This window comes from Chenopodium album, chromosome 13, assembly GCF_948465745.1.
Source record: "Chenopodium album chromosome 13, dcCheAlbu1.1, whole genome shotgun sequence".
NCBI classification, from domain to species: domain Eukaryota; kingdom Viridiplantae; phylum Streptophyta; class Magnoliopsida; order Caryophyllales; family Amaranthaceae; genus Chenopodium; species Chenopodium album.
The window spans coordinates 47,057,570-47,068,882 of NC_137846.1; positions in this window are offsets into that span (position 1 = coordinate 47,057,570).

The window sequence follows — 11,313 nt, forward strand, 5'->3', positions numbered from 1 at the left end:
AATTAATTATAGTCTTCTAGAATTCTCTAGAAGGTTATTTTAAATCCTAATAGAATTAGAATTAATAATTATATTTTGATAAGTTTTATTTGGAATAAAATATTATTTTATGAAAAATACGATTTCGATTTTCATACGGACTTTACAAATCAATTTTGATTCATAAGTGGACTCCGTGTTTGAAAGCGCGTAGGAATCAAGGCTGTCGCCAAACGACAGGCCTGTCGCCACGTGACAAGGCTTGTCGCCACGCGACAGACCCTGTCGCCAGGCGACAAGGTCGGTTTTGCAGCGACAGAGTAGAGTTTTATTCCTTATCAAATTCTACCTATTTTCGGACTGTTTTCTTATAAATAGGGTCCTGAACCTCTGTTTTTATTCATTCTCAATCATTAATTCATCATCTACAATCATCAATTCTCTCTATGCTCTCATCTCTCTAGCTTTAAAACAAAATTCTGCATTCACAAGATCTAGAAACACCTAGCCAAGTTCGAAGTTGCCTTCGCCCTAGACGTGAAAGGTTATAATTACCCATGGTTTGGTTCCTAATCTCTCTTTCAATTATTTAATTTGATTGTTTGATTTTATTACTTTTCCTTGAAGTTACTAACACGTGTATTTTGTTATTAGAAAGAGATACGAGGCATCAAAGTATGTAGTCTTATTGCTCTATTCTTGTAGAAAGCATGTTTAAATTTGTTTAATTCCTAGTATCATGTTAGGATGTTATTATTGCTTTCTAGTATCATGTTTAGGATGCCTTTTACTCTTTTCTAATATCATGTTAGTATCATGTTAGGGCTAAAGCTTTGATTTTTATTGCTTAGTGACATGCTAGGGTTTGCTATTAATCTTGTTAGTATTATGCCTAGGATCTTACTATTATTATTATGCTTTAACATGATTATTTTGATTATGATTATTATTATTATGATGATTGTGATGATTATTATGATTATTATGTTGCTTGATATTGCTTATTTATTGCTATTGCTTGATCACGCCTTTTATGCATGTTTAAAGGGAATTTGTACTTGTAATCACGCTTAATAAGATAATTAATAATCTTGTTTAGGCTAATTTGATTATAATTCAAGTGATCGCCAATAATAGTTTTATTTGTGCATTAAATTCAACCAACATAGATAAACAGGTTTAGGGTTAACCTATTGTTTGCATGTTAGTCAGAAAGCGCACATGAATACGAGAAGAATAAAGTAGAGGCCTATTATTAGGGCAGGTTCAATCTCTTTTAGGTTGGATTTGTACCCTCATCCCCAAACCCTATTTGGTTCAAGACCTTTTGGAGTTGATGATCTCATGGATCGTTAAGGGGTGTAATCTTCACTTTGTGAACGGTTTACAAGTTCCTAAAACTTGTTGGCGACTCTTTTGCTCCAGCTTCCTTCCCTTTGGACGCCACCATGCTTAAGTGTATGATCACAGTGGGGTTCAAGTGTGGGATGGCTTGAAATATTCCCTACAGCAGCGCTAGCACCGGGAGAGGAGAAGGGCATTTGGGCGGCGGACGAAGCTAGGGTTGAAGATGGTTGGGTTGGTCGTTGGTGGCTGGGCGCTGGCCGTGGGTGGTTGTGTTGGTCGTTTAGTTTTTATTTTCTTTGTTTTTTTATCTATTTATTTATTTTTATTTTTTACTCCAATTATATGTTGACACGTGTCTTGAAACCTGTAATATTAGGTTGGATGATTAGTTGGGAGTGTTTTTGGCGAACGGGTATATAAAGTTTGGATTAATAAATAAATAATCCAAAGTTAAAATTAATGTTGGCGGATGAAACAAAGTTGAGAATAATCATGACAATTTTTTCTAAAAGATACCAATGGTCAACAAGAGCACTGGCAAACGTGTTAACTCAAAATGTAACCAATAAAAAGGAACGGAGGGAGTGCCACTTTAGGAACTATTTTAAAGGGTTCTAACGCCCCGGGAGCGTTCGTTATCTAGATCCTTTATTATTTTTCTACCAACCCCATTTACATCATATTTTATTACTTTCTACTATTCCTCATAAAATTTCGCGCATGGAGATATGGAGCAAGTAATAAAATATAGTGGAAGTAATCATTATTCTTTAATATAAGTAAATTAAATTAATCATGGGTAACCTTAACTTGCCATAAGAGTAATCTTAATTTGCCATAAGAGTAACATCAATTATCTAATAAAATAAATAACCTTATTTGATCATTCAAGTAACCCCTCTTTTTTGATTTGACTAATAGAAGAATAACTCCACCTGTTTTTTAGACAAACCCTATTTTTCCGTTGCGGTAACCTCTTATCTGTCAATGTAACCTCATTTGATCATCTTCATAACCCTACTATTTAACTAATTGCTTATACTCTGTACGTATGTGAAGTGGTCACACCATGTGACTAACCGTACATAAGAATTTATGTAATTCTAATGGTATCATATTGAATTTTTCCTAACAAATTTTGTCGATTTCCTCACAACTAATCAAATTGTTTCTAACTACATTCGTTGTTTTTGGTCAAGTATCATTGCTTGTTTATTTATTTTTGAAAAAAAGAAAAGAAAAAAAAAACAATGAAAACTCCAATAAAATAAGGTTAATGAGCAACATATTCTATCTTGAGATAATCTATAAGTTTAATTTTAAATCATGGTGTACAAATGGTGTTGCGTTTCGATGAGTCCAACTCACCGCGAAAGAAAACCCGAGCCAAGACCACACTCACAATTAATATAATCACAAGACATAATTAATTTAAACAACAAGAATTAAGGAAAGATTAATACCTTTGATGCGTGCTTCGCTCGTAATCCGAGCTCTTACTTGGGAAAGCTTTTAGTCTAGCACGCGCGAAGACCTCCTACGGAAATCCGCCCGCAACTCGACCCCGACAAGGTCCAATGCTTAGAGGTTAGCTAAGCCCGGCCTAATACTCGAGTAATTATATGTCTTTAAAGGTTTTCTTAATAGAGATGCCTTTTCTAACACCTTACTCAAGTGAAGAACCCCAAGGTATGCCTTGGCTATTTATAAGGAGTGCTTCCTTGTGAATTCCACTCATCTTTCAATGTGGAACTTTTTCACAAAAAGATCCCACATAAAAAGAATGTTGAATTTAATCCTTAGTTAAATAAACCAAGGAATAATAAAGTAACAAGTGTCACATGGTTAGGTGAGGACCACTTCCTCACTTGCTCCCCAAGACAACTCACATGCATTGTGAGCTAACCATGTGCCACCCAACCTTGAGCCCCAAGTTGGGTTTGGTTGGGCCGCCACTTTTGGGCCCGCGTCCATGACCCGTCACCCGGGTCCACGCCCGTTGCCACATGGCATTGCCAACGTGGCGCGCTTCCACGTGGCACACCGCCACTTAGTGCGATGCCACGTGTGCTGCCACATGGCGCGCTTCCCTAGCCTTCACGTGGCTAGGGTTTTTACTTGTTACTTGAAGCGTTTTCCGTCTCGCCAATTCCTAAATTTTGGCTCGACTTTTAAGATTCGGTTCCGACGCTCTAAGATCGGAATCCAACATCTTTGTTCACAATACTCGAGTGACTTATTAATTCCTTTCGGATTAATTCGTCGCGTTGGAACGTTAGTTGCTTGGGTGTGACCCGAAGGGTTCAGTCAAGATTAAGCTGTAATATTAAATACTCATTAATATTACTGATCGGAAGCGGCCTCCACCTAGGCATTCCGATCACTTGACCTCACTGAATAATTAGCTTTCTAATAATTCCTAACCCTCTATCGGAATAATACACTTGTTCGAAGGACACCATTCCTATCAATCTCCCACTTGTCCTTCCGGACAAGTGTGCTTTTAGTGTATAGCCTTTTTCCTCTTAATGTCACTTCATGAACTATAAGGTAAGATTTATTCGTCATCCTTATTACGTCCAGAAGTGTTTCTCGATATCCGAGTCCGACTGTCAATAAACAGATGATTTCTAAAATCCATCCGAGCACGGCCATGCATTTTCACAGTCTCGCTCTTCGAGAGGTCTTGTAAACAACAAAGACATCTTCCCTACTTTTAGTAGGGGGACATTCCCAGTCTTGTAATGTAGCTTCTCTTACTGAGAGGACCTAGCCGTGCGAGTGTTGCCGTTATAATCCCCTTTTACGGCAGACGTTTGACTAAAATCAAAAAGGACTAGTACTCAAACAAGAGATAATTTTCGATTATAATGTTTAATGTTCACTTAATAGGTGTTTCCTTATCAAGACTGGTCTTGATACCCTATTTTGAATATTCTCATAATCGAATGGACTCATTATTTAATCCTAAACCACAATTAAATAGCAAACAGAGTGACAAAATTGCATGAAATTTAAATTACTCCAAAACCTGAATGGTTCATCTTATGATAAATGGTTTTTCCAATGTTTTAAGAGTAACACTCTTTATAAAACATTTATAGAAATCACACCCATATCTAATATGCTTGATTTCTTTCGTGCAATTGTGAATGTTGTCGTTCACTTATTGCATAGGTTTAGTTATAATTACTTTGCTAATCTTAGCATCTTCATTACTGTTCACTTTCATAATATATAAGATGAAAAAATTTGAGAGTGTCATGGATTATATGTGATTTAGGATTTATTGTCCAAGTGATAGCTCCCACTCATTTTCATGATTGAGATATTCAACTTGACAACCTACAATCATTAACGTTCAACAATGAACTTTCCATAGAACATCTTCCTTATTATTGCCTTTAAGGCAACCATATTCTCAACATATATTTTAGTAGACTTCCCAATGATGCTTTGCTTGGGTTTCATTTCAAGCGGCTCACAATAATTTGGGATACCCTAATCACTTGTGATCATGGAAATTCACCTTAAATTTCCGCACTTACACATGGATGCACATCCATGTTACCATTCTCAAGCCACGACGCTTCTTAGCTCGTGCTTACAAATGGCGTCCTTGTTAAGGATCTGACCCTTGTTAAGGTTTGTGCTTGCAACATCAATACTCAAATCATATTTGTTTCCATGCGTCAAGAACTCATCCTCATACTTATCCAAGTACTTTGGATGTTCTTGGCCATAATCTAACAATCTATTACATTGATTCAGGTTGATTGGTACTATATACATACTTCACATGCTCTAAGCAAGTAAGTCGTGTGACGATTCCATATCGTAGCGTACATGATGGATTTAATTGTAGAATGATTCTTAATCTTTTTTCATCCACATTACATTTTAGCTCATCCAGTTTCACTAAGTCCTGCTAAACTGTTTGGTATGTGATACGTTTGAAAGTCTCTACTAGAATCTTTCTTGTTTGACTTAGTATTTAGCCTAGCTCATACTTAGTTTTATACATACGAGTCGAAAGCCTTTCAAAGTCCTTCAATTCATGTTTAACACGGTAAATTCCTTTACTCGTTTAAACATTTTATTAAGTCTATATAATAGATCTTAATTCCCAATATATACTAAGTATCGTCGTTAGCTTGGTCCATTGTCGAAAATAATTTCAAATCTAAGCATTTACCATTTGATAGTTAATTTACAACAGAGTTCGTAAACTTCTTGTTGGACCTTACAAGATTGACTCTTGTTCCCACTAAACTTCTTATTCATAAGAATTCCTATGTTTCTTCATAAGCCAATCCTTTTATTAACTTTATGACAAAACACGTTCCAATTCCTTTATGCAATTCTTCCTTCAATCCCATAATGGATTTCTTGAGCTTGTTTTCAAATCTAGGATTATTTAGATTTCAAAAGCCTTAGACTATTTTCATAGTCACTTCCAAAATCCTATTTTAGGAAGGCGGTTTTGGTATCTATTTTGCCATATTTCATATGTGCAATTTTGCTAGAATAACCACGAAAAGACTTGAGCATTTCGATTGGTGAATAGGTTTTTATTAAAATCAACTCCGTGAATTTAATTATATCCTTTTCAACCAATCTAGCTATGTATGCATATACATTTCCACATTTGTTAGTTTTATCCTTGAAAACTTATTTGCGATCGATGGGTCTTTCACCCTTCATGCAAATTAATCAAGTTTTAAACATGATTTTCAAACATATAGTCGATTTCGGATTTTATGGCCTCTAACCATTATTCGGAATTTGGATTTGTCTTATTTATCTTACAAGGAATTATTCCGTTACTATCTAATAGTAAATAGTATGCTTGTAAGTCTTAGGTTTATTTCTAACTTAATAGAAAATTTATAGGATTCAATCCAAAACTTTGGTGAATTCTATACTTATACGAGGTTATTACATCAAACACTGAGTTTCAAGGCGCTTCCAAAGCCCTTTCATTATGTTGATCTTACTCCAACTTATCAGTAGTTTTGTGAATAATGAATTCTCTTTTAAGGCACTTGTAAAGCCCTTTTGAGTATTCTTGATCAATCATTCTCATGAAGCCCTTTTGATTCTTCCGAGATTCTCAGTTCTAGTTTGTTGCTAAGCTCGATAGTCATCGAGTTCATTTTCCTCCCACTTGTCGTTTTGGAAATGTGTTACTTTCCAGAAAGACACCACTTAGAGAAACAAACATTATGTTCTCATTTAGGTTGTGGAGGAAATGCCTGTAGTCTCACTTGAATGCTTACAAAGAGACATGTATATTGTCTTTGGGTAAACATTCGTTGTGAAACAAATAGTTAGCTCCTACTTGAGCTATCTTAGCCTTTAATGAGCCATTAAGCTCCCATTGAGCCACCAAGCTCTTGCTAAGCTAGTGAGCTCCCATTGAGTCACTTAGCTCCCTATGAGCTAGTGAGCTCCCACCGAGGCTAAGAGTTTTAGACATATACTTGAAAAGACGTTCAGAAGTTAATTCTATCCATAACTGAATATGGTGTCCTTTCTTAGCTTCGACATTTTGTATAGTGTAACATTAGTCATTTGTGCAAATCTTTAAGAAATTTATAGGAAGGATGTGATCCATCATTGTTCGAGTCATTTTTAAATGGCATCGAGGTCTCCGTGAAGACACACTATGTTCTTTGTGGAGATATTTTTGAAAATTTCAATTTCATAACTTTTTGATGGTCACGCTTGGCTCAAGCAAACATCGCTTGATCTAATCTAGACGTTTTGATATATTTCCAAGTCGATTCTGTACTTCATTGAACTCTTGAGCTATTCAAGGTCAAGTTTGTTCACATTTGATGAATATAGCCATATTCTTTCAAATTCTTCGTGAAATGTTGAAGTAATTGAATCCTCTTTAGCTTTTAGAGTCAATTGTCTATATCAAGAACAATAGCTCTTTACTTTGTCGGTTTTTAACAAGTAAGACTTGCTTATCTTAGATCGATTCCGAATTGATCAACTGTCAAGAGCCTATATAGCCTTGAGTACATTCTTGTTAATGTGACATTGCTAAAGATGTTCGGAACACAAATCATGCCTATGATTTGAACTTTGTGAGTTTTCATGTTAGGGAAATGTTTGTTTATAATCAAGCATTCTTGACTCATGGTTTAGACAAACATGCCATTCAAATAAATTTGCAACTATTGCTTTTTACTTTGAATGTGAGTCTTTCCGTGTGTTAACTGTTTGTTTGCTGATTATGGAACACAATAACCATTTATTTGTTCCAGCCTTAGCTTAAAAGGTCTTTAAACAAAGCATACGACCTTACAACTGATGTAACACTTCTTGCTTCATTTTAAGCTTGTAAGTCAATAACTTAGCTTATCTTCAATAGTTTGAGGTCACTTTCAAAGTGTAACACTCAAGAAGTATCTGATACTTGTGAAGATAATGACTTGCTAAGTTAACATGAACTCTTTAGTAGAAATGGAATCTAATTCCCTTTCTTTGTTCCTTGTTTCCTATATTTCTTATCATACTTCATCTCATAATCTTTAAGAACCATTTCTTTAAGAGTGTTTGACTTTTATACTTTGTTAGGCATGATTAAGCATCTAGTGCGCCATATAACAAAGTTCCATCTTTTCCTTTAATTCGTACTTGAATTAATACATTAATGAGTTGTGCTCACCAGCGTATAAAGCAAAAAGATATTTTGGTTGTCAAGCATTAACAATTTTTGAGTTTCCAACTCAATACTTCATGTTTATCAAAACTACCTAGTATTTTGAATACATGATGTCCAATCGTCCTTTAGGAATTATAAAAGTCATTTATGAGAATTGTATTTTAAAAATGCCTTTCCTTTCTTTGAGAACTATTCTCAAAGATTTCCTTTACCAATCACGAAAAACAATATAGTTTGATTTGGAATTCTACAAATATTAGTGCAAAGTATAACCATTTATCAAGAAAATAACATAATATTTTTGAAATTTAAAAGAATTCATGCAAACTTTCAATCTTATTAAGCGTCTTATCCATGCATTAAATTTGTCCCCATTTAGCGAGAATAAAGCGATTCCAAGATCCAAAAAAACAATGAGTGGTTAAGCATGCTTTGGCTTGTCTTAACACTCAATCTTCTAAGGTAAGCAACTCTTTGCTAATGGCTCAAATCCACTCTTGGTTGGATAAATCGTCGCATCTAATTCTCTCTCAACAACTTATCCACTTTGCCACGACATGTTAGGAGTCTATCACTTATATCATTGAGTATAACCAAAACCAACTTGCATACCCGGCATGCCTTACGTATCCTAGTGATGCCTCGCTTTGGTGTGGCTCATCACTACTCTCAATAGGTCGACAAGTGTTGTTTTGGAATGGCAATTTTACTCAATATTTTAGGGACCTAGGGTTTCTATGTTGGTTGATTTAAGTGAACTTAATTAATCATCGCAACATTCGAAATCCTAAACATGCATCTAACATATAAATCACATATATATAATCATAAATATATATATATTGAAAACATAAATAAAGATGCATTTGGCAACTAGCATGACCCCTTGAGTCTTCAAGTCTTCAAGGGTCGGCTTTTGCAACTTCATGGCTTCGTCTTCCAAGAACTTCCGTCTTCAAGACATGACCATAATTATGCAAATACTAGTATCTACGATTAGGACTAATCTAAATATTAAGGTATAAAAATACTCAATGATTCGCAGACCGTATTTAGATTTACAAAAATACATCACGGATTGTTGTAGACATCTACTTTTGGCCTCCTGTCTCGACAGGAAGTGCAATGACGATAAATAAAACCATCTTCGTGTTGGATTAACGTGAAGAACACTTATGGATAACTGATTGAATTGCAAGAACATAAAAATAAGCTAGCCTAACCCAAAAACAAAAGCATTAAGGTCCAATCAACTAAGCCCGATCATAGTTAGGCTTAAACCCGAGCTTAAACCCTAAAAATGACGGATTTAAAGGCGCCTAGGTTAAAATTAATGCTACCGCAGAAAAATCTGCGCGCATCTCAATGAGTCGTGCTGGTCTAGCGCGCACAACTCACAAGGTTACGCACAACACCCAGCGCAACTGCTACTGATGCGCTTGCGGAAGATTCAGAATTTCATACAAATATGAAATCGAATTGATATGTCTATTTTATATAGTATTTTACCCCCGTCCCTTGGTCATAATTAGTAGTGTTTTTGGCTCTTTAGAGCCACTTTTATTACTAATATGTGTTTTCTAGTGTTTTCGTAGTTTTGGTTGAGTTTTGTAGGGAATTGCACCTTTGGAGCATTTTCCCGGGATTTTATGGAGCAACTACGAGCATTGGAGGAGCACGACCATCTTTCATAGCCCAAGATCGGTTAGAGTAATCAAGCCGGTGAATAAGGGCTCGACTTGTGTGAAGACGAGGCATTTGAACCGAATGATTTAAGCCCCAAAGAGGATATTTGGTTTGGGACAAGTTACGAGCCCAAACGAGGAGTCCAAGCGGCCCAAAGGTGTCTGCCCGATGATCCGCCCGATGGTCTGCCCGATGATCCGCCCGATAGCGCGCCCGATCGGGCAAAGAAGACTTATATCGCAGCAGCCCTTCGTCCGATCAAAAAGGCGCGCCCGATCGGGCGGTGCCTCGCCCGACCGGGCGCGTGTTTCTGGAGGACGTTTTAAGCGTCGTTTAATTTGTTTTAACTTAGGATTTTCTAGCTTAGTATAAATACGCTTTTGTTAAGCGAATTTAGGGGGGAATTCTTTTCTCCCTTCCCTTACTCTCTCTTTTCTCTCTCTAACTTTTCTCTTTCTCTCTTCTCTTAAACTCTTTCCCTTTACTTTCTCTCTCTACTTAATATTTTCTCTCTCTAGACTTTTCTCTCTACCTTACCCTATGTAGTGCTTAATGAAATGTTTGCATGAGCGTTTGATAAGTTACTCAAGGCGTTGAATTCTTCCGATTGAGAGAAAGAGTATGGTCGAGCGGGACCTTGATAAACTAGCGCTTTGCGGGAGGCAACCCGTATTTTGTTGCTTTTTATTTAGTTTTTTTTTTTTTTAGTCTTTTATTTTTGTGTATTTTCTTTTTGTTTTGTTATAGAGAGGTAAGGAGAGTGTATCTTATGCTTGTGGGAGTACCTTTTTGTGCAGGTTTTGATCAAGAGAGCGAAAAAGAAGACGACAAACTAGTACAAAAGATATTTGGGCAGAGAGTAACAGCGATCAGTCCGTCAAATCAGTAGCACGGGCCCGATCGGGCAGAGCTCGCCCGATCGGGCGCGCGTACGCGTCAGCAAAGTTTGTGAACTTCGACAGGCCATAACTTTTGTGTTTCTTATCCGATTTTTGCATGTGACCTGTCGTTGGAAAGCTCTTCAAGTCTAGTTTCCAATGCAATTAGAATCATTGTATTATCATTTATATATCAAAAGTTATGATCAGAATAGTGCACCTGACTCAAATTTAGATTTTTTCCCACTAACACTTTGTTTCATTCTTGCCCAATTTTGTTCTAAAGAGATGCATTGCAATCCTCAAGGCTTTGGTGACATTGATGTGGTGATGATGATGAGTAGTCACCTTGACTACTAGCTTCCCTTTAAGACAATGAGGACATTGTCTAATTTAGCTTGGGGGGAGGTTCTCGTGTACGCATGGTATATCTTTCACCCTCTCTCTTTTTATTTATTTTTTTTTTCTTTTGACGTGCTTAGTATAGATTTTATTGTTTTCTTAAGTTAGTTTCGTTCCAATGAATTATGAATCATGCTTTCCTGTGCCCCTTGATGAAAATTTTTCGAATTTGTTTTGATTCTTGGTATTTGATGATTAATATTGTGGATTTGTTGATCATGATTTTAAGTTTAATTGCTTTGATTCCTAAACATGCGTCAATTTTGTCCAACTACTTGTGAATGTAGTGCTTGACTAGTTGATTTGGTTAGGAATGTGTGTTAGTTCCTGGTATGTCAATGA